General features: G+C 39.3%; 1 long non-coding RNA gene across 3 annotated transcripts; it reads left to right on the forward strand.

Moving 5' to 3' along the window:
- The first annotated feature begins 39 nt into the window (after positions 1–39).
- Positions 40–15,387, forward strand: LOC112992833 (uncharacterized). Of its 3 annotated transcripts, none has more exons than XR_010391598.1 (4): positions 40–467; positions 1,517–1,740; positions 2,339–2,441; positions 13,823–15,387. It is a non-coding gene; the product is annotated as an uncharacterized LOC112992833 (long non-coding RNA). The 3 variants fall into 3 exon arrangements; XR_010391599.1 differs by having other exon boundaries at positions 42–185; XR_003261619.2 differs by having other exon boundaries at positions 41–1,740.
- Positions 15,388–25,008: the final 9,621 nt, after the last annotated feature.

Consider the following 25,008-nt stretch of genomic DNA (forward strand, 5'->3'; position numbering starts at 1 on the left):
GCGCTGGGGCGGGAGCGGGAGCTGGCGCCGGCCCGGCCGGGACGGGACGAAGCGGATCGGACCGGACCGGACCGGACCGGACCGGGGGCGGCGCGGGTGGCGGCCCGGAGGCGGGTGCCCGCTCCCTCCGCCGCCGACGGAGCCCCCGGGACGGGCAGGGCACGGCGGGGTTCCGCGGCGCCGAGGTGGTGGCAGCGGCCGCTGGTGCGAGGAGCGCCGCGTCCAGGCGCTGGGAGTGGGCGCTCGCTGCCGCCGGGGCGGGGAGCGTCGCCTTGCGCAGCCCTCTCAGCGCGCGGCGGGGAGACCCGAGGGCGCAGACGCGAGTGAGGCGGTGGCGGGAGGTGCCGCACCCCGGGGGCCCCGGCAGCCCGCCCGCACCCCCCACCGAAGGCCGGTGTCCGTCCGCGGCGGAAGGCGCGCGCTCACCCGCCTCGCTGGTGGCGAGGGGTGGCGGGGGCGATCGCAGGGTAACTCGGGCTGGAGGGCAGCTCCGGAGGTCTCCCGTCCAACCTCCTGCCCCAAGCAGGGTCACCTTGGCGTCAGGCCGGGCTGCTCAGGGCTTTCTCCAGTCGGGTCTTGAAAACCTCCAAGGATGGAGACGGCAGCCTGCTCCACTGCTTGTGTGTCCTCATGGGGAAAAAGGGTTCCCCACACTCAGTCTGAGCCTCTCTTGTTCCAGCCTGTGCCTCTTCTCTCCCCCTCCCACCATGCACCACAGTGAAGAGCCCAGGCCAGTCTTGAAAACCTCCTCGTAGGTCCTGGGTGGCTGCTCTCTGGTGCCCCTGAACCTTCCCTCCTCCAGGTTGAATGAGCCCAGGTCCCTCAGCCTCATCTCGCAGGGAGGTGCTCCAAACCTGACCATCTCGGTGGTCCTCCGCTGACTCGCTGCAGTTGTCAATGGCTTCGTTGTACTGGGGGACCCAAACTGGGCACAATGATGTCTAGACGTTGTCTAACGAGTGCTGAGTAAAGGCAATAATCCCGTCCCTCGAGCTACTGGCTGTGTTCCTGTTGATACAGCCCAGGGCGGTGTTGGCCTGAGGACGAGCTGTTTGAGCTAAAAGAAGATGTCACAAAAACCAGACACGGTTCAAATTACACATCAGTATTTGAATTTAATGGTGGAAGGGAAAGGGACAGGGACGTTTCAAGAAGAAGCTTCAGAAACTTACACAAAACTTAAGCAAAAACTTATGACCATGAGACCACTGTAGTTTTATTCAAAATATGAATTGCTTTATGTTACAGAATGAGTTAGCATGTTTCAAGAAGTGTGTATCTGAGATAGTTAAATCTGATTGTTTCGTGAAGTCCATGCAGTTTATTTGTTCGATCCCTCCAGCAATGTACTGTTTGAAAGTCGTATTAGTCAAAGCTGACTAGAGTCACTGTTAAGTCACACAAGTGAGAGATGTAGCTGGTATTGCTTATTCAAGGGGTGAGAATACAGGACTGAGTCCAGCAAGCAACCAGAAGCTCCAATTTCTGTCTGAGCTCCTTTTTTTCTGGAAACCAGGTCTCGTGAGACTATACTGCTTCCTGGCTGAATGGAAAAGAAGTAGCCATTGAAGTACAGAGCCTAAGGCTAATTCCTGCTCTAACTCCCATTGAAACCAACAGGATATCATTGCTTAAATAATTTAGACAATTAAGCTTTTGGATGCTACAATGAGGAGGACCATGCAAGTGCACTGAGAACATCCCACCCGTCAACTCAGTATCTTTCCAGCCCACATCAGTGTGAGTATTAAGACATATATAAAATAATTTACCAATTTTTTGCTCTACATCTAAGATTAGATTCAGCCTGTAACACATTACAGCTTATTTCTTTTGAGACTGTCATATGAAACAGTATGAAAAGCCTTAATAAAATCATCATAAATGATTACTTTCCCTACTGTAGGACAAAAGTAGACTATTGTTTTTATACAGCTTGATTCCATACTTTACGGTAAGAACTGTGATAGTACCCTACCAAAATAACTTCACTGAACCTAAAGATAAACTGACTTTAAAGCTCTGTTCCAGATTTTAAATCCCACTTTACAACTCAGGAGTGTTCACAAAAAAGATTTTGACTCAAGCCATGACATTGATAAAGGCATTGCTCCTTTTGAGGTTCAAGCAATGTATAGCTTGAAGGTTTTGTTTCAGAATCATTCTTAACTATAGCTGGATTTTGTCACAATCTCTTATTCAGGTAAACTGGGAAATACTACTAGCAGCAGTAAGTAATGCACCTCTGACTTCCACAGTTCTGTACAGTATGTGGTGGTAAATTGCTTATGATGACAAAAATATTGGTCCTCATTACTGTACTCCTTCTTTTTGACAGGTGAGGTCAGTAGGACAGGAGAGAATCCCGACAAAGAGACAGAACCATCAGTTACCGCAGTGAGAGCGAAGCATGGAGGGAGGCAGGACAGACATGGAGAGAGGTAGATCCTATCCATTGTCCTTTTTAACATCCTCGGTATTTTTCTGTGGCATTTCAGTGCTTTCCAAAAAAAACCAAAATTACCTCACTTCCAGATTCTGAGACCTACATTTAATGCATGTAGTAATTTGTTAAAACACTGCTTGTGACTGTGGCCAGTGCTTTTAATGTTGAAAGCCACGTCTTCATTTTGAGAGACTAACATGCATCAGTACATTATGAGACTGCAATCATAAAAAAACAAATGGAGAAAGTTTGCCATTTTTACACCAATATATTACATGTTAAGGTATATGCAAGTCAAATACTTTATAATTTGAGATGTTTTAAAAAAACAGTTGCAGGGAGGAGTTTTTTGCTTTTGACTGATGAACATTTTGTAGGCAAAGTGACTATATTTCACGATGGCTTAAAAGTTGATTGGGGTGGAGGATGAAGCACAGCAAGTACAGATAACTCACTATTGCATTTGAGAGGTTTTAAAACTTCTTGATGCTGTGGCTGTCAGGCAGCCTAGCATCTCTGCAGCCCATAGAATGGATTTTTAATTTTTAATTTAACTTTGACAGTTTCTACTGCCTTCAAAAGGGCTTTATTCTCTTTGGATACAGCATTTGCATGCTAGCTGCTATCTTTCTTTATCTTTGATGCACAACTGTAATATCTAATACTGGAACTTTAATATTTAAAATGCAGTCAGACTCTCAATAATAGAAAGTTTTTAATGTTTAGGATACTGGTCTTGAATTCAGGAGATTTGACGTAAAATTTTTCTGACGCATCTCTACCTATAATACTGGTCAAATCACTACAAGAATCTTGCAAAAATCTCTACGTGACTTAGGAAACTGTGCCTCGTTTTTAAAGTGTGGTTTAGGCTTATAAAAGACAGTGTACAACTGACTTTCAGTGAAACATAGGTATCTTAATCTTTGGATCCTTAGGGTTTGTTCCACTCATCAATGTCCAGAAGTTCAAAGGAAATACTGGGCTAATTATCTTGAAGGCTCTAAGCTCAACTTAGCCTACAGCTATAGATGCAGGTTGAGATCATTTTTATAGGTGACTTAGAAACTCAGGTCTTATTGTAAGTTAATGAAGTTAAGCATTTAACTGCCTAGTGAAATTTTCAAACATGCTGAATGTCTAAGTGTGTCAGTAGGTACCTAAATACATTACACAGGCTGGCTCTAGGGGCTTTTGAAAAAATTAACTTTCATTTTTCTGGGCCTCATATCTCTGTGAAGTGAGCATATTCCTTTTTTCTCACTACCCTTTCTCAGATTATAAACTCTCTCACAAGGCAGGAACTGTCTATTTCTGTATGTCTCTGCATCGCCATGGGATGTAGTCTCACTTGATGCTCATTATCTGTATCAGAGTTGTGTTTATATTAGTTTATTTAGTCCATGCACTTAAAAGAAGATCCTACTTGGCTACCATTTATAACTCCCAGAATTAAAAAAAATAAAAAGACTAAAGAAAAACTGAAAAAAAACCCAAATGAAAAATGTGAACATAATTATTGGGAAATACAGATTTCTCTGTCTTCAGAAGTCAAAATTTATGGATGGAAAAGCTGATATTGAATGTTAATGCTGAGTTATCCCAAGTAAAGAAAGGAGATTCACAGACTTAAATGGCATAGAAGCTTACAGAGAGAAAAAAGTATTTTCGTCACTAAACTGATTCATGAATTTCTGACAAGTGGCCAGGATTTCGGAGGTGTTCAATGTAACAATAATTGCTGCAGAGTGATAACCACTTTGAAATGAAGAAGTCATTTCAGTGCCTGAATGGGGAATAAACTCTTTTGAAACTCTTTGAAAAATATGGTCATCTCTCTAGAATAGTCAAAGTTAAAAAAATTATAGACATATTGCTTATATTAAAACAATCTGTTTCTTTGGAAGAAAAACAGAAGTCTATATTACTACTGTACATTTATTGTAACATTCTGTAGGTTACAGGCAGTATCTCAAAGAAAATAATTAACAAAGAAATCTGTCCTTTGAAACTTGCATAATTTGAGTCATCCCTAGAGAATGCATCACTGTCAAAAAAGACCAATTTAATTCATATCATAACTCTAGCAAAACTATAGAATTATTCACCAGCAAAGCCTGAAATTATGAATTCAGTTCCGTGTCCTTCTTAACATGTTTGCTAAGGTAATCAGAGCTATAAACTCTACTTAATCTTTATGATCTGCTTCTGACTGCATAAAGGTTTCCTGGCTAATGATTAGAGATCTGCTACAAAACTGAACTCAGAAACTTTTAAGTATCTTTTAAGAAACTTTTGGTATCTGGAAGGGGGAATTATTAACCAGTTACAGGAAAAGAAATACGAAACTTGGGTTTGGTTACAGAACTAAAATTTCACACCAATGAGGGGAACTGCCACATGAAGATTTTGTTTAACATACTTCAGATGTTTGTATTATTCCTGTCTTATATAGCTTTTATGGATAAAATACAGATAGAATATTAGAAGAAGAAACCAGTAGTTAAGGGATATATTCCCTTATTATTTCCATGTCCTAGGCTGTTCTCTGAAAAGCACAAATTAAAACATATCCCCTTTTAAGTCAACAGGATTTTTGCCATTGATCCGAATAGATTCAGGCTTTCTCTAGATGACCAAAATGATATATTCGTTTTCTGAGAATCATTAATTAGGATGATCTTCCTCCTAGCAGAAGGGAAGCAGAACTTACTGTAGAGGAAATCAATGTAAATACTAACTTTGTCAGAGAGAATCACTACAGGAACTTTCAAAGACCATAAGATACTCGGATCTTGCTGCCTCCAGTGTGCCCATATCCTGCTGGTGATTAAAGAATAGAAATAGGAGACTTTTCCCAGAACATAACCTGTCTGTCACACAGTGATAGTAATCACCAGCCAAAGAAACAGTGGGTCAGCTACTGCAGGACCTTATTATCTTCCTGATACTCTACAGACATTTAGCCCAAAATGCCAAGCTTAGAAATACATTTGAGAAGTGAAATAGGTTAGCTGCATGGAGAACAAATCCTGAGACCTTCGCTGGCCTTTACTACTTAATTCTTGCTAAAGCAAGTCCCACTGAAATAGAAAGAATCTTGCCCAACTCCAACTGCAGTATAAAACACAGAATTTGGTAAGAGATATCCAAAATACATGTTAATATATTTTAAAGTCTGCAGAAATATGTAATATGTTGTAATGCATCAAATGCTTTTACATATTCAGAACTGGCTGTTTATTGTTCAAGGTTCCTTTCAAAGCTCTTGCTCCACTTAGCTCCACTTAGATTTGGGGGTTTTGCAAAATATGATGCTACTGTGCAAAGACCTAATATTGTACTTCTTTCCGTAACAAGTGCTGAGATTATCCCTTGTCTATTAAGTCCATTAGCACCATTTTCTGCATGGATTATAGCTTGCAGTGCAGTAGGTATGACACATGGTTATTAAACTCAGTTGAAGGTGCCTCAGTGCTTTGTACAGGAGCAGGATAAATTACCTCTGGTTACATCTCTAAATACTGTCATAGGAATAGTTATTACAGACCAACTACTTGGCCTGCTTCGGTGGGTTTTTCAGGTCAATAAGCTTATGCTAGCCCCTTGAAATCCTTTTAGTCCTACAAACTTAAAGTTCAGCAGCAGTTGAGCAGTTTCCCTGTTGCTGGCAGTGAAATTTTGTTCTTTGTCCAGATGGTTCATTGTCATTGTGATATGAGAAAGTCTTCATTTCTTTCTGTAATGCAGAGTTACATAGACTACAAATACATGTTTATATAGTCATATAGTTTATATTACTATGTGTGTATCAGATGTACACACACTCACTCACAAATATGTGTTAAACTGAATTTATTTTTGAAATCACTGCTGCAGGAATACACACTTGGATTTAGAGCTAGAATTCACAGCATAGTAAGTATGTAACCCATCTCGTGACAAAGAATGAAGGAAGGGAATACATGAGAGATTAGAAAATCCAGGACAAAAGGCAGAACAACTTTCTGTGCCTTTCCATTAGAGAACATTACTATAGAAGCAGCTAAGGCTTTCATGTAGTTAGTTTTTCAATTCTTTCAGAAACGGAGTGATAACCTTGAGTTCTATCTACAGGGATTTCCCTCCTCCTTTCACTATTTTTACTATGTCTGTGGCTGACAATTAGAGATGCTATTATGACTTGACCCATACGGCATTTGAAATGCTAAAGCCCCTGGCGCTCTGAGATGATGTTAAGTCTCCTCAATAGGTTTCATCTCAAGTTCTAATGAGTGTGACAAAGTAATGATCCATAGAGGGTTTCTGTGGAGCCTCTGTAGGAAAGAAAAAAAAAAAAGAAGAAGAAGAAGAAGAAGGCATTGTCTGTGAAGGTACATTTACAAGAGACTGGAATGTGCCCATGGAAGAAGACTCACACAAGAAAATGACAAAATACAGGTTTTTCTCAGTTTTTAGCTAAGGATTCTGCACCAAGTTTTGTTTCATGAGTCAGATAAAACACTTGGGGCCAGGATATAGATTTTGTAGTGAATCTAGTGATTATTTTATTTACATTGACAGTAAGATTGTGCAGAATTTGGGCTTTACTGTAATCAATGGGGGCTCTACTATTGACCTGTGTAGGGTCAGTATTTCATCCACTGGCTCTGGTAAGGTTATTTTTACTAAATGGTGCTTGTCTGTACAAAGAAGGGTTAACCAGTTCATATTTTTTTAGATTGTATTTGTCAAAAATGGTTTTGTTTGTCATTGCATTAACTCTGGCCAGACTGCAATCATATTTTCAGAGGAGAAGATCCAAATAAACTATCATTTAAGATGGTAAGATCTTTGGCGAAGTGATTGTCCATTTTATATGTATTTTTATAGTACCCAGCTAATTCGTCACTGAGATCACAGTACAAATAATGTCTATATAATGGTGTTACCCCATATATTATCATTATATGAGATCTAAATTCATCAGTAATTTTATATTCACCCTTAATTGCTTTGTTCAGTATCTTTCACATGGTATGCCATCATAAAATGATGCAACAGACTAAATTTGTTTTTTAGTAGATTAATATATATTCATTAGAAAACATATACCAAAACACCAGTAATGCAATTTAAAAATTCTCAATATTTTGTATTTAATTTAAATTGGTTGGCAATATTCTATGTATTATGAAATGAATGCCATTGCACTAATGCATTTGTGAAACAGCTCCAGCTTCAATGTTTTCATTATGTAATGCATGTAGAAAATTTGCAGTTGCAAGTTCAATAGATTTCATTTTCAAATGAAATGAAAAATATTTTGTCAATAAATTCATATTCTTCAGCCCATGAAAAATACCCCAGACTATGAAAGAGCACGTTCTGAATCCTTGCTGTGCCTCAGCCAGTCTGAACAAAGGCCTAAATGAGTTTGAGAACAGTGTGAAAAAATCACTGATCATCTGACTATCTGTCTGTAGGACAGGAAAAAAAATCCTATTCGTCTACGTTTGATTGAAACTTGAGTTAACCGTCAGTGCCCACACAAACCGGAAAAATAGGATTAAAGGCCAGAGAGATATTAACAGTAGACATCTTGTACATCTGTTTTGACAGATGATTTTCACACTTCACAGGTTTAACTAAAGATCACTTTCACAGCAGCTCTTACAAAGCTATACCCTTTCTAAATGAAATGATTAAAAAACAACTGAGAATTAAAGCATCAAAGTCTAAGCTCTCATAAAACTGTGTGAAACATTGATAGTAATGATGAATACAGATAAAGCAGAACACTTGCCTACAAAATCTTAAATTAAGGAGATGTCTGTACATTAAAATCCAATTAATTTGTTTGTACAATACTAAGAGCCTTAGTCATCTATTTATTTCACTAACACGGTGAAGCATTAAACACGTACCGACCCCGTTTTTATCCATGATTATGGAAGTACAATATGATGGCAGAGGTTGTTAAAATTCTAGAGAGGAGACTGAGAGAATCACTTACTCTTTCTGCTTGTGAAGTGACTGCAGCCAGATGCCTTCCAAAAATTATGGCTTGAAGTTACCCAATATATATATACATATGATGCCATTTTAGTCTGGATCAATGGCAAATAATGCAATACATAGCAGTAAAGATACAGTAGTCAATTAGACAAAGAATTTCTTTTCTGTTGCCTTATCTGGTAAAAGGGCTTATTGTCAGAGCTGTTCAAGCAAGTGCTACAAATCCAAAAGTGTAAGTTCAAATCCTGCTCCTGGGTTGTGTGCCAAAGACCTCACTCAGACAGAACAGCGGTAAAAGAGTGTTTAGCTGTTCGAGCTGGGAAGTCAAAGGCAGCCAGGCACAGTTGTGTGCCACGAGTTACAGATGTGCCTAGTTTGATGTGCCGCTAGCACGCTGTGAAGAGATGTGTGAAATTCTTAAAACCAGGAGGGGGTTTTGGAATCTTTCCCTTAATATAGGAAAAAATGGTAAATATTTATTTTTCTGCAAGAACATTTTAAACATTTTTAAAAGTGCAAGAAACGTTAGGCTGCAAAAAGGTTTGCATCCTAATTTGCATCCATGCTTTATTTTTTCAATATTGTCCAGTTGTACTTACATAACTATTGTTTATGAAGGAAAGCCCCTACTTGAAAGAGAATATTATTAAATTCTTGTCTGACTGACTTGCCTCTGTGCTACAGTTCAGAGTTGTGAGAGGAACTCTTGTTATAAGTCATAATATTTTTTTCTTAATCAGAAAGATAGTTCAGGTATGGAATTAGTTATTGGTAACTCGTTTTTTTTCTAGATAGACTAGGTACTAGTACATCAGTTCTTGATGCTTAGGAGCTACAAAGATAAAAACAAAATAAAATGAGAACAAGTGCAAACACTGCTATAGAGTAAGACAGAGAGAGGGAGCTCCTGTGAATGAGTTTCACTACACAGTCAGATATTTTCCACAGTCTCCCTTCAATTTCAGTAAGGCCAAGATTTGTACGAGTTCATCATTGCTGACTGCAGCACTGGGGCTCCTGAATAAATAGCTTGATCCTTATAGTGAGTGTACATAAATGCAACTTAAATACAAAAAAAGACTGCTGAGCAGCAACCAGAAGGCTTCAGATTATGACAAGGAGATTATTTCAATAAGAACCAGTTAACAGGCTACTGTCACGTTCAAGAATTTTTATCTACAGCACAGTTCATTGGGGCCGCTAAGGAGGGTAGGCAAAGTTAATGCAGTATTTTAGTAACAGAAAAATTTTATGCCTTATAATTCAGAGTCTTAACAGGTAGATGTTCTCCCTTCAACACTATTCTCCTGAGTCAGTTTTCATTATTCTGCAGATACCTATTTTCAGTTCAGTCCAAAATCCTGCATACTGCCAAAAGTGATGCCAATGTCTACAGTACCTAAGGAACAGCATGAAGAGTGGGGGTGTATCTGTCTCCGAACTGTACTTGCTCAAAGTCAGTGAGTGCTCACAGGGGCCTGAATCCCTGGGTGAGCGTGCTTTAAGTTACTGCCCCGCAGGACAGAGCTACCTAGTCTAAGGGCCACTCAACAACCCATGCTCCTAAGCTGAAATCACAATGCAGATCTTTTAGTAAGGGACATTGTTGTATAACATGGTTTATTTACTCATTGCTATTCATTCAGAAGTATTCAAATCTTCTAAAAATAACTCAGCATATTGTATACATTGCTAAATAGATATCGAATGAACTTAAGCACACATCCTAAGAAAAGCAGAGTAGCTCCAAACTCCAGTAAGCAGGAGGCCCTAACTTGTCTGACGCTAATCTGGTGTATGAAAGCGTTCTTTGAAAGAGATTTAAAAATTCAAGTGTTACTTAAACATCACACATGAGAAAATTACTCTGGGATACTCTGTTTCACAGAATACAAGCTGATATATCCTAGGTGCATTACTGAGCTGTCAGAAAGTACTGACTGTACTGCAGTGGCAGCCTCTAATTAATCCATTGAGTACCATGAATCCAACTGTCAGCGTGTGTGGATTGTTTGTGTGACTAATACTTTGGAAATAGCATCTTGCATCTGAGCCTATTGATGTGACTGAATGAGATGCCTGGTATAACTTTAAAAGGGCATAATGTTTTCGTTTGAAAACAAATATTTATAATTTTAAGGGAGTATATTCTTTGCATGTTAACTTTCTTGATAACAGTTTTCCATGTTTAATTGAAATGCCTTTATCTTTATTTGTTACCTCTTCTTTACACAGTTCTTATCTGTAATTCATGCTCTACTTGTGTTTTCTTTCTTCTTGAGTGTTCACCAGTCTCGCAGTATCGTTCATCAGCGAGCTGTACCCCTCCCCACTAACTTTTTCATGGGTTATTTTTAGAATTTTCTTCCAAGCATTTAGTATCTGAAATTTGACTCATCTTACTTAATTCTTCAAAGATATATTTTTTTCTTTTTCTCATTGAAGGAGTAGTGTAATTTGTCAAACCAACTCTGCCATGTGGATACTGTATCTTATGGAGCGTACTGTTCTGCTTACAGATATTCTGAGACGTTTTCTGTGAACATTCCCACTCATAATTCCTGTTGTCTAGAATATTTTTAGAAAGTAAATGCAAGGGGCACCAATATGGCTAAAATAAATTCAGCGCCACGTTCAAACAGTCTCAAAACACATCTGTTTTAAAGCCAACCCAGATGCACGTGAAATTGCTGAAGCATGTCAGATTTCCTTGTAGGGAAGTTAATACATTTCATTGGTTAAGTCAGTGCCAGGCTTAAATTATCTCCCTTGTTAAAGCTGTATTTCAATAACCTCAACAGTTTGAGCATGTCTCTTGTTAAAGGGGTACTTCGGTAACCTTACCTGTGCATGCTGTATTTGAATAATCTGTAAGCATATTAGAACTTAGTACTTTATGTAGCATCTGTAATTATTAATTAATTCTCAAGTCAATTGCTGTAGGGTTAGAGTGCATTCAGGAAATCATTTCCTGAACCAGAAGTAAAGGGCCATGAATAAGATATATCAAGGAGTCCTTGTTTTGGTTCAAGAATATATTTTATCCTATAATTTCAATCAAAACCATGTCTTTAAGAACCCTGTCTTAAGGGGGACATGCAAAACGTCAGATACTTGTTACTTCCTAAAACCAGTTATACAAGTGAAGAAAATTAAATGTTTGAAAAAATGAGCTAGAAGAACAAGAAATGTGTGTCATTTACGGAAGAACAGATTCTCTTTATCATTTACACTTGTGTCCAGAGGAGAAATTCTACTTTGTCAGTGGAATTATATCAGTTTTTGGTGATGTCAAGAGTGAAACTGAAAACAGTGCACTAAATTTCAGTTAAAAAGATACCCCTCTTTGCCTAGAAAACTTTTGTGATTCCACATCATTTGCAAGATTTTGTAGCTAAATGAATTGATCCGTACTTAATTATCTTGCAGTAACTCTTGACATAATAAAATTCTGCTTCAGCCTTTAGTAAGCGCAGCTCCGTTGACTTTGCTTTCAGCAATCAGTTACTAACTTCCCTCTGTAAAATGAATGGATGGTTTTATTTAGGTTGGTTTGGTCTGCAGAGGTACATAATAAGATCCTTATACCCCTGTAGATAATATCAAAGTCCTCCCTAGTCAACGAGAAGGTGATTAGGGCATGCAGATAAGCTTATTACAGCAGACATGGAATCTGTTCCCAGCAACAGTCGTAGGATCTGCTCGTGCACTTACAACACTTGGTAGGTGTTTAATCTGCTGCCAGTGACTGAAATCAAATACTTTATACACATATTAATAATCTAATTAATATCCACATAACGGCACTGGGACAGACTACTAGTCTATGCAAAAGGTGTGTGTAAAGGGACCATGAAAATCTTGCAGGTTTCTTCAAAAAAATATTTCAAGGAATTAAATTCTTCAGTCGCCAAACATGGCTGATCTCCAAAGGCCAGTGAGAATCTTGGTTCTGCCCATGGCTCTGTACCACATGAGTAACATGTTCCTGCAGCTCCATCCCAAGTCCAATAAAGGTTGCTCAATAGTTTCTCTTTCACAGACTCACTTTGACAGCTTTCAAAAATATTTATGGTTTTAGGTATTTAGTAAAAGTATTTTTAAAAAATCTCTAAATTGGAAAGAAAGTAAAAAGACAATGTACATAAAAACTGTCCTTGATGGTGCCTCTCTTTCAGTGTGAAGAATGGGTACAGTTATAATTCCACATGAAGCTACAGAATACTAATGATTGAGTGGCATAAAACTGTATTTTAAAAGTATCCAGAGTGTGAAGCAAATCCAAAAAAGGGAAAGGATAGAAAATTTGGGACTGAACTGCCTAGCATACAAGCACATCATCAAGCAGTTAAGTAACTCCTAGTTGGTCAGATGGTAGGAACTCACAGAAAGCCAGCAAATAATTCAGTTACCTAGAGAACTAGTCTTAATATAGAGTGGCACATGCTATCCTGAAGGAGAACTGGGAGGCAGCTCAACTACATTTCTCTACTATTAGTTCTTCATTCTCCAAATATCATATCACCAGATATAATAAAGACCATGATGTCCAGATTACAGGCCTCACGAAGAAAGAACATCCATACAATAGAGGCAAAAAGATTGCCAAGTGCTACTGAGATACGTGTGGTGAACAGAGTAGTATAGTCCCTAATGCACATGAATTTTCAAGCCATGTTTGGGCTGTACAGGATATCCTATTACATGCCCTGTACAGTCACTGTAGAGCTAAAGAATATCTAATCCTCAGTAAACCAGTGTATTCCCTCCATAGAAAAGCTGTTACAGAAAGAAAACAACAAAATTATATGGAACCACTGAGAGAAATTCTTGTATAGGGAAATATTCGCAGGCTTAACATCCCCATTTTTAAGCTAAACTCCCACAACTATAAGCATTCACTGATATCTATATTGTACTGATGTAAATAAAGATTTAGAGGTCCTGTTTTCCATTCCAGATATGCCTCTGAGATATCATGGTAGCATTTAAAAGGTATTTTTTTCATTGTACACATATTAGCATTTTATGAAAGAAATAATTAGCATATCAAATGCTGCAGATCAATTAGCTGCCAAAGCACCAGTCTAGACACAAGCAACTGACACTTGTAATAAAATCAAAGCCAAGCTGGCCAAATGCTGCTGCTAACCCAGGACAGCTTCTCAGAACAGAAGCAGTAAAGGTTCATTCATTACCCTCTGCACCACCAATGCAGGAGCTGATTAGTATCTGCTTCCATTTGCTCCTATTGTTAAGCTAAATCCTAAATGAGTTCCCAGACTCAGTGACTACTCTTTATTTTCTATGTCTATTGATTGTGTGCTTTTATTCCATGATTGCCACTTGGTTCCAGTAACTCCTGCATTTACTCCTCAGCTCTCTTCAGATTCAGCTCAGGAACTGTCTAATTCTCCAGACCTGCCCATGCTGGAAAACCAAAAGCTTCTGTGCAGGAGGAGGGATGTGCTTCTGGTGCACAGTACAGTTCAGCTGCCAAAGTTGTGCTGTGTCAAGACTCTTTGAGGCTGTGAAGGAGTCTGAAGAGGATTTAACTCATGATGATGAAACAGGACCAGAACACTGCACTGCACAAAGCAGAGATCAAACACATTTGCCCTCAAAAGAAGTGTAAGAAATTGTGAGAGAGCTGCAATGCCTTGGTGAGCTGAGAATGAGCAGCCTGAGGCAATACATATCCAGAGAGCAGCAAATTCAGCAAAGCAGCAGCTAAACACCTCATTCTGCAGCCTAAGTATAACCCGTTTCTTGTGAGATTTCCCTATACCTAAGAGAGAAGGAAGCTTTTATTTTGGGGGGGGGAAGAAAATGTAATCAAATTGGAGATCGAATCTCTGCTCTGAATTCACCATACGATTGTATGCTAAATACATTCTGACAACTGCGATTCTCCATTCATCACTGAAGCTTTGCCTTCATTGCAAAACTTCTTGCACTTATGCCTTAATCACACTTCTAGTGATATAGATGGCTCAAGTATCCATTGACTGCAGTGGGACAATAATCTTTAATGTGCAATTATCAAATTTCTGTCTGCAGACACTATTTAAAACTGAGTCATGTTATATGATCGTGCATTCAGGAAATGAAGGCGACAGTCTCTGACTGGAATTTCATCTATTTTAAAGCAGAGACAATTCAGGAAAGAAACTGTAGACTGTGGGTCAGCAATAGACTGATTCACATTAAAAAGAGAAAACTATGCAAAAGCTATAGCTTGCTATGATTTGGTTACTTTATGAATCTCACAAAGTATTCACCAACACGTAGCATTTTTCTTTTACCTCTTTTCAATTCATGCAAAGAATAAACAGCATGCATCTTTCAACATAGAAGCATATCATTGGTTTAATATGCATTGCTTTGAACTATATTTCAACAGGATGCTGCCAAACAGACAATAAATACTAGTTTCCAGTCCTCAATTGCAACTCCTTTCTGAAAAAACTAGTCATGCAAATTGACTATTTTGGGAAAATAATTCTGTTTTCACCCTTTTTTTAAATGTGTAATGTCCATGTTTTTATTTTTAAATGCTGCAGACCCACCATACAATCCTAATCCAAATGCACTATATGTTTATTCAGTATTAGTACTAATAACAATGAATTACTTCTGCAGCTGACTAACTCTCAGATCCATGCAGGAGAAGAATAATGTAACAGTTGCCAAAGAAAATCCAAGGCCAGCCCAGTCCCTGTTCCTAAGATTTCACTTTGCGGTTTTCTGACAGGAGTTGCCTTTTTTGCTATTGGAAAAGTGTTTGGCTATTGAGTAATAACTGGTACCTTATTCATACTGCACTTTTCAAAGGAAGTTACAAAGGTTAGCTAATTTATCTTGTGCCTAGGATATACTGACATGCACCTTATACATTAAAGAAGCCAAATTGGAGGCAATAAAGAACTCCTAAAACCATAGAAGTCAGTGTCACTGACTGTCAATGAAAAACTTAGTATACAACATGTCTTCAATTATTTTTATGGTTAGAAATGCTGTAGAGGGAAAAAAAAGGCATGCATTTTGCTTGCATTTACTATTGACAATAGTGGGAATTTAATGTCATAAAGGCAAATTATACCTAGGTACAACTCAGATATCACAAGTACACAAACATTACCCTAGTAATAAAACACCTAAGTATATTTGTAATTTAGACATTTTGAAGAAAAACATGTATTACTTGTCAAGAGCACAGAAATTCCTAAACATTTACATTGAGCTCATACAGAATACTACAAATTGCTCAGAATTCCCTGAATATTCATTCCATTTGTGTTTAATTTGCAGCATATGACGTTTTATGCTAGCAATTATATAAAACAAACAGTTACGAACACAGATAAAGACCTAGTACAGAGCATAGTGCAATGTAACTATGTAATCCATTTAAAAGCAAAAATACTGGCATGATTTCAAAAAAATGTAAAGCTCTTCATGCAGCTGCAATAAGCATTTATTATTTACACTCTGCAGGCTTTTCATTCACTTCTACCAACAAGTTTACGATTTGGAATGAAGATGAATTAGCAAGGCAACAGTCGCAGATGATTTTTTTTTCTCCAGTGAACTTGAAATTTGATTATACTCAAGCTAGCCATTCACATACTTCCTCTTCAGTTGTTTAGTGACAGAGATATGAGTGGCTTATTAAGATATGCTTAGATGAGACTGGTAGAGGCTATGTCACACTGTAATTTGTAGGTTTGGATCTGGATACATACCTGAGGTTAAACACCATACCTTTAGCTTGCCGAGGCAGGTTGCTGTCATGAATGATGTAAAGCATTCTACAACAGGAAAAAACATTTTATATCTATCCATTTAACTGCTGGTCCAACGCACAGAGCATGGGTTTTTCACACAAAAGCCTGCCTGGGGTTTTTGACTGTCAAACACATGGCAAATGACTGTTCAGAGGATTGTTCTGTCTAGGTCAATAGTACAAGAAGTTGACAAACTTGCGGAAAACCATGCAGTTGCTTTAAAATCTGCCTGCATAATTTGTATTATATTTTTAATCAGAAACAGTATTAAAATACAGGCATTGCAATTATGGATGTACTCAAATGTGCAGACAATAATGTTTTAACATATTTTTCAGAACCATTAGACTATTTCTCAAAGGAGATAATTGCTGCTGAAAAGCACATGGCATATAAAAGAGTCTTCACTTTAAAATGTCATATTGCAAAAATCTATATTCTCCTGTGGCCCTTACTACTACTGTTGGAATAGCCCAAATTGTAAAAATGAAAGTTTGTATGAAAATACAGTTTTTATAACAAGCAAATTGATCTTTCATCTCTCAAAAACATTTGGAAAAAAATTCTGTGGGTTTCTAAAAACTCTCAAGGTCTATAAAACAGAGGTACCGCAAGCAAGATTTGGGCAAAATTTCCACATCTAAATCTCAAAACAGTCTTGGCACAGTTGCTTTCTAATCAACGAGGAACTTCTACTCCACAGGCACTTCACTTCTGATGTTAAAGCTCTCTAAACACTTAGAGCTTCTCCTCTGCGCCCAGCTCTTATCACCCAATCTGAGCAGTTCAGCTCTCTTCTTCCAACCCAGTTTTAAAACCTAGGCTGCTGAGGGGTCGAATCTCAGGGTAGTTTAAGACACAGATAATACATGGATAGTGAGTTTTTCTTTTATGATAATTTACTTTTCTGATAAGGAGCTTATTTTGTTATGTCTATTTTAATAATTGCCTGGAGATCAGAAAATTTATCCAAGTAGTAGGAGACTCAGGTTCAATGTCCTCATTAGCCGGAAAGGCTGCAGCCCTCCTTTCCCACCGTCCAAGGAAAAGCAGCTTCCAGGCTACGGCTGCTGGAGGAGAAGGCAGCCTCCTCCTGACCTATATAGTCGTTTTTCTACTGTGCAGAAAAGAATTCACAGATGAAAGTGAGAAAGCAATCCTAAGACTATTATTCACACAAATTATTGAACAGAAATCTAAGACTATTTTACCATTGACTATTTCTCGTGTACAGCCAAACTATGTGCCAGTGCATGTCAGCAGGAGGAACAAAGCAAATATCTGAGAACTAATTTGCTGTCAGAGCCAATACTCAATCCCAGCTTCAGCTAACTCTATATGATCAAATTCCTGTGAACAGAGACTAATTAAGAGATCCTACTAATGGTGTTGGAGCTCCTAACTTGACAGCAATCTGCCTCCACAGAAACAAAACGCATTTACAAAACACGCTGAGTGGGTATGAGAAAGTATTTGTTTACTGATTACTATTGAATAAATGAAAAAAAAAGTAATGGCCCTGACATGTTCCAGTTTTGATGTACCGCAGAAAAATACTTCTAAACCTTCAGGCAGGGGGGAAAAAAAAAAAAAAAAAAAAAAAACACATAAAAACCACATAATAAGGCATGGTTTCCCAGAATCTGATAGACAAAGTCCCAGAGCATCTCTTAAAAAAGTCAGAGCCTGTACTTTACAGATATCTATGCTCCTGGCAAAATACCAAATTATACTTAGCTGGAAAGCAAAATCTACACTGGGCATCAGGGACTAACTTAAAGATGTAACTGAAATCCTTCCTTAGGAAAAAAAAGGCAAGATTTCTTATAAAGAGAGAGCAGTGTTTGGCTTCATTAGTGCTCCCAAACAATCCCCCCGCCGCCAGCACACGACCGATGGAGGAAAAAGCCTTTGCCTCCAAATATGACATTACGCCGTTTGCTTTTTCACCTGCAAGCTCGCTGCACTCAGGGGCACCGGGAGGAGGAGAAGGGGGCTGTAGCTCTCCCCATCTCTCTGGAAGGGCTCGGGCTGCAGAAAAGGGGGTCTCTCTCCACAGAGCCGTTTCTCCTGCATTGATGCAGGCAAGTAGCAAAAAGCCTGGGGAAAAGCGTCCGTGAACCCTGACTCCCTTAGCATCGCCCCATTACCAGCAGGCGAGCCGCAGGGAAGGAGCAGCCTGTAACACAGCGGAAAATGATGAGCCAGAAAACAAAGGCGATTGTGGGAGACAAGGTTTCACCTTCAGCCTGCTACGGACTTGCAGTGGTCCAGTCTGGTGCACTGCTCAGATTCCCTCCCGTGACCACGGACTCCCTTCTTTACACGCTGCGTTTATTGTATATACAGGCAGAGATTTGCATCCACTAGAACACAAAGTTAGCCTAAACAGATGCTCTTCGGGTAAAAATGGTTCAGTGCGGTTAACTGAACAACGAGCTTCACAGCAGCTCTGTTCATAGCTCTCAGCACAGAGGCGAGCGCAGCCCCAGCACGAAGAGCACAGTTCAATGTACTTAATCCACCCTAGCAGTGAACGGTCACCGAAAAGGGGGTCCCAAGCTGCCCCCAGCCCCCAAGCCAACCGCTCCCCTCCTGCGGCGAGGGATGCAGCCGGCCGCGGAGAACGCGGGAGAAGCGCTTTGGTGCCAGCTTGCAGCTCCATCACGTTACATGTGTGCCTAGAGACCTGGTGAACCCTTGGAAATACTTTACATACTTTTTAGCATTTACTTTATTAATACATAATAAAATATTGTATTTAAAAAGGAAAATTGCAATAGACGTGACTTCTTTCCAAATTCCTTATAAATGCTAGCCTTAGAACCAGAAGGGTCAACTCAGTAAATATCACTCAGAGTAAGATTTATGATCTCACAAGCTAAGCAGGAGCATCCTTGAAAAGTTTCATAGCAGTGTAGAAGACCACAGAGATAAAAAATCACAGGGCTGTAAGAACTGACCGTGACAGAAATGAAAGTAGTTCTCTTCCCTCTTTCAGTTCCACACCAATCACCTGCTCAAACAGTTTCTTTCAAACTGGAAATCGAATTCAAGTCATTATAAATACCATAGCACTTTCTGCTGGACCAGGAACTAGCAAATTATGTTATGCTTATAATCTTTATGCAGTTCTTAGATGAGTTGTTAGGGGAAAACAACAGACATCTCTTACTTCTGGTTTAAAACGCTTTATAATTCACAAAACAGGACGCCAGTGTAGTTCCACCTACAGCTCTACCCTGTTCCTGATGTCAACACGGAACATGGGTGTCCAGGGAGTACTGAGAATCTCGATTATAGAAAATACTTCTGAAAGTTTTATTCTGTTCTGTAACCTTTCCTTAATGATCAGGATTGCTCTTCAAATGCAAATCCGATTTGAAAGAAAGCTGCTGTGTTTTGAAATAGACATTGATACTACTGGGCAAGACAGAAGCTGCATTTCTCTAACTTCTTCTACACACAAATAGATATTATATATATATATGTACATGGACATATGTGTGTGTGCGTGTGTGAAAATAGGCTTCTTTTACTGATAAATAAACTGAAAAATCAACTCTGGCATTGAAGGTGGTTCCCTAGTCTCTAGTCCAGGACAGATGAAGACAAGGAAAGAACTGAATATTCTGGACATCCTCTGTATAAATGGAAGGTGTGCATTCACATTAGGGTGGATTTAAGCGTGCTGATAGATGCTGAATGATTAAAGCACCAATATCTAGCGGGGTTCAGTATCCCACGGGTGGAGGGAAGGAGGCAGCAGCTGGCTGGCTGGCTGTGGAGCTCTTAGAAGTTAACTTCTAACCCCGGAATACGTTATGGGCCGACGTTCTCTATAATACAGACAACAGAGGGAAATACCCTGGCTAGGACATTACAGACAGATTAAAGTTAGATTGCCTAAAATCTTTAGAAACAACTGTATAAAAACAGGACAATGACAAGCCAAAACATGGACGGCAATATTTTAAAATATGTTAAAAGTTTAATAAAGCTGAAATAGTAAACAAAAAATAAGAATTAATTTAAATTCCCCTATCTGATTTTAGTACTGCAAGTTTTTTACAGTGCATTACGTAAACCTCTTTCTACTGATCTCACAAATCACATTAAAAGTTTCCAAGCACTCCCCAAGCAGAAACTGAGGTCAAACCCAAGGGGATTATTCTCTATGAGTCCAATGAACATCACATTTCAATAAGTCACCAGTAAAGCAGTGGTGGTGTGAATAAGGATATGTATTCATTAATGGTGGATGAAAATATTAATGCTGGGATGGATGCTGATTACAGGTTGCCAGAAGTCCAGTTTTATTTTAGCTTCGTGAAAAACACTGGGCCTCAAACCTTAGTGAGTTCTGTACAAAACAAACTCAATCTAGAGCCAGCAAGACTTTGCAGAGGAAAATTTCTTTGATATTAGCTGTCTCCTTCACCCTCTGTCTAGGTCTCGGTGCAGGAGGTAGACGTGGAAAGGAGAACAGGGAAAAGTATTCCTGCCTGCAATCCCTGCATGGGACTTCGGACACTGCATACAAATTACAACAGGAACCTATTTTCTTACACATGTTAAAACATAGAGAACGGGAGATCTAGGGAAGCTGGATAGCCTAGGGAAGCCAAAGAGGACTGACATACAAAGGGAAGTATATATGTCCGCATGTTTGGCATCAAACTCTGTCAACAATCCAGAAGCACAGGCAGATAACACCAGTTTTCTTCCCCCTTCTTCTCCAGATCACGTTTCCATCGCCCTTAAAAAGCACCCTGACAATTAAGACAACATAAACCTCCGACAGCATTAACATGCAAACGATGAAGAAACAGCTCACGTTGTCCTGCGAGCCCAATCAAACAGGTGTGTTTTGCAGCATTACGAAGAAGTCCCAAGACTGCTGCTGCACCTGCACAGAAGCAACAAGCGCCAAGCACCGGCGCCCGGCCGGCGCACGCCCTGCCGCCGGTCCTGCCCCTTCCGCACTCGCTGGTGCCGCAGCCCGTCCGGGTCTCTGCCGCTGCAGCTGCTGCAGGATGCCAGCAGGACACGGACCGTGTCTTAGTTAGACGTGTCTCAGGACTTCTTTTTTAACCTGCTTATTGAATTTCAGAAAAGTGATACACTTTCCTTAGAATAAATCTAGCTTGGAAAAATCTATGCGAGCAAAAGAATTTCATTGTTCTGTCAATATTTCAAGAGTAAATAGTGTAACATACACTGCTGTGAGTCACCCACCTCAGTACTGATTTCAGGCAAAATCATGCAGCATCTGATTAAGGATTATTACTTACTCTTCAAGGACTAAATATAATTTCTAGCAATCAACAGGTTTGGGGGGAAAATAAGTCTTGTCAGATCAAATACTCTTGCCAACAAGTGACAGCAACTGTTAAAAACATACATCTGAACATGTTTAAAGCTTTTAACTCAGTACCACACAAGTTTCTGATTCTGAAAGACTGCAATACCCAAACATGATATAGCAATATCAAATCCAAAAATAGTTCTTTGATACTAGATTTCTTAATAAATAATTATCAATTATTTAGGGTGAAGGGCTACCGAGAGGATTGGGCTACTCAGCCAGTGGCATAATGCATTCTTTTACTCTAAATAGAAAGATAAAGCTGATAAAATTTGCAAAAAGAACAAGACTCAAAAAGAGTAAAGACAGGTCAGGTCCCTAAGAACAGCACAGTTTGCTTGGAAAACTGGACATGACTAAGCAAGGGTTTTTCAAAACAGCCAAATACCAGGCTTAGAGTATTGAAATTAAACATTGTAATCCCTGACCCTTGGAAGGACCTAAAGAATCATCAACAGTAAGTATCTGAATCTGAGCTCCAATGCATGCGCTGAACCACTGGCTAAAATTTATCATCTGCATTTTTGTGGGGAAACATACTAGACGGTCATCGTTCTAAATCTACTGGTTACAAAATCTATGAGTAATAAGAAGTGCTACAAAAAATCATTTGTGTTGAGTCTCCTCCATGTAATCTTATAATACGTTACATCAATCATAATGCTGCTGCTGCCACTACTGACAGATTTGTAATTTGGAGTTTTTTCTGTGATGTTTCTGCAGTTCGAACTCGCATATCTGGAGAAGATCACAAAAGAAGCTAGAGTGAACGGCTATGGGGTTTGTCGAATATCTCACGTCTGATTTAAGACAAAGCCGCGGTGAGTCTGATCAGTGATACACTATGTTCATCCTGAACACAATTCTTAATAACATCTCTGGCATTTATATAAATACACTTTAGCAGTTTTCCAAATAAAATTACAAACCTGTAATAACAGAAACTTCTAGGAACCAAGTTAATGCCAGTTACTTCACTGTATATATAGAGCTTATATATCACTTCCGTGTAAACTCTCTGTTGGCCTTGATGCAATGTGGCTTCCAATAGTACAAAAATAAAAACCTTTTTAATTATCACAATGCAAAGCAGAAGTAAGCAAAAATAATGCTATTCGTTAAACCTGCCCTCAATAATTTGTATACATTATTTTATCACACAAAGTATAACATAAAACCTGAGTATAACTATTATCCAGTTTTAAGATTATCAAACAAGAAAATCTTGCATTATTTATATCAGATTGAAGAAAGGACACGTGGCTGTTTTCTTACTCAGATACAGAATAAATAGAAAGAAACACAGATTCAGAGACCAAGCTACTGCAGTTTGCAATTGTAAAACACAGAGGGACTGAAGAATTGGGAGTAAAAGAGTTGAACCCTGAAGACTGTGGTTTGGAAGCATCCTTCCAGTAATATTTCATATTGTAGAAGGTATCTGGAAGACAGCAGAACAAGTCTGTCCTCTTTCCGGGACACAGGATACCCTGCACAGCGGTAGTGGTCAGAAGGCAGCTCACAGTATTGTCATCTCCCATTTCAGGAAAAGGCTAAAGGGATTTGTTTGGCTCTGATGGAGTCTCCACTTTTTCTAATCCTGTTAACTGAGCTCTGCCAGAAATGATTTATAACATAAGCTCACTTATGAGGAGCAAACATTTGTCTTTGTAATAATGCAGCATACACAATGTGTCAGGTATTTTCAAAGCAATTTCCCCAGCACATCGCTTCCACCCAGTTCCACCTCACCCTCCTCTTCTCTTATTCTCTGTGTGTCTCGAGATCAAAGGCAAACCGGGACTATTTTCTGCATAGTACACAAAACGGTTTGCTAAGCAGTGTTGCCTAAGTATATGACAAAGTGTCATCTTTAAGTGGAAAAACAAATAGGTTTTTCAGTTCCCTTCTTTTCTCTGTAACCTGATTATAATGTTTAATTTCATTAAGAACTGATTTCTAAAAGAGTGGCATTATCATCACCACTGCTGAACACAGCTGGCGCAAGGCAGAGTGGACAGGACAGGACAGGACAACGTCGGTAAGGCTAGACTGTGCTCTGAAGCGCTTTGAAAAACGATATGTTTTGATGAACGCTTTCCTGGACAGAGCAAAATGTTTATTCCAATAGCTGCAGTCACTGGGGTTTTGCAACGCGTTTCACACGCCCATTTCTGTTGAAGGATATTCGAGAGCTACTCCTACTAAGTGCTGAAAATAAATATTCTAAACTCTGAGTTTACAGCAAAAAAGGATGGAAAAGAGAACCACAGCACGCTTCACATTGCTATTAGACAGTTCTTAAGATCCTGCAAAATTTCAGAAAATACTGAAGCATATATATTCATTTAAACTACTAAAATGAAAGAAAACAGGCACGTAAAAAGCAAAGAGGAGGAGATTCTTAAATGGTTTCCTGATAAATGAAATGAACTTCAAACCAGAAATAAAAGACACATTCCAGGACAGGTTACAGACTGACTGTGAAAGTCTAACCTCAAAGAGAAACCATCTTCCTCCTGTAAAGGGAAAATGGATCCAATCCAATTACAGAGCATTAAAAAAAGATCAGGAAGGACAATAAGCAATACAAAGCTCAAAAGGAAGCAATGACCACAAGAACCACTTGTCTGAGGGTATTCACATGCACAGAGAAGCAATATTTCGAGGCAGATAAACAAAACCATAATGAGGTTTTATTAAATCGAGTATGCCGAACACTAACTCCTAGCAACAAAATTACACAACGGCATCCTGTAACTCGTATATTTTGCCTGTGGTCAGTTGGGATCTGCCAAGCGGCTTCGTGCCGTTATGCTTACCTGCACCCGGGTAAACCGAGGCGCAGGGGACGAGGGGCCAGGCCTAACCCCGCGGGAGCACCAGGCCCGGGCTGCAGACGAGAGGCCCAGCACCAAATTACGCTGCCTCCCTGCCAGTGTCACGGGGCAGGAGCCAAGGGCGCTGAGGGCTTGTGACGCACTGGCGCTCCGAACTGAGTTCATTAACTTGATAGCTTGTATAACGAGAAGTGTGAACACCTGGTAGCAAGTTTAATAGTACAAAGGATGTCACAAAATTACTGTATCTTTCTTGCATATTGGTTACCAGTGCTTACGCTGCTATTATGAAATGTTCCTCCTTTACATACTGTTTTTTTTTTCCTTGTATTTACACTTCTTCCTCATCACAGTGTAACATATTTCTAGAAGGCATCAATTCCTAAACTAAAAACGATATCAAAATGTAGCTAATAAAAAGTCTCTGGCAACTGAGGAAAAATTGAGTTTTAACAGTCTACATTAAAATTAGTATGGGACAATTTAATTCCTACAAAATAATAACCTTATGGATTTTCTCACTTTCCAAACCTTGTAATTAGAATACGGTCAGTTGATTATTTTGACTGA

The sequence above is a fragment of the Dromaius novaehollandiae genome, chromosome 14 (genome assembly GCF_036370855.1).
Source record: "Dromaius novaehollandiae isolate bDroNov1 chromosome 14, bDroNov1.hap1, whole genome shotgun sequence".
Classification (NCBI taxonomy): Eukaryota; Metazoa; Chordata; class Aves; order Casuariiformes; family Dromaiidae; genus Dromaius; species Dromaius novaehollandiae.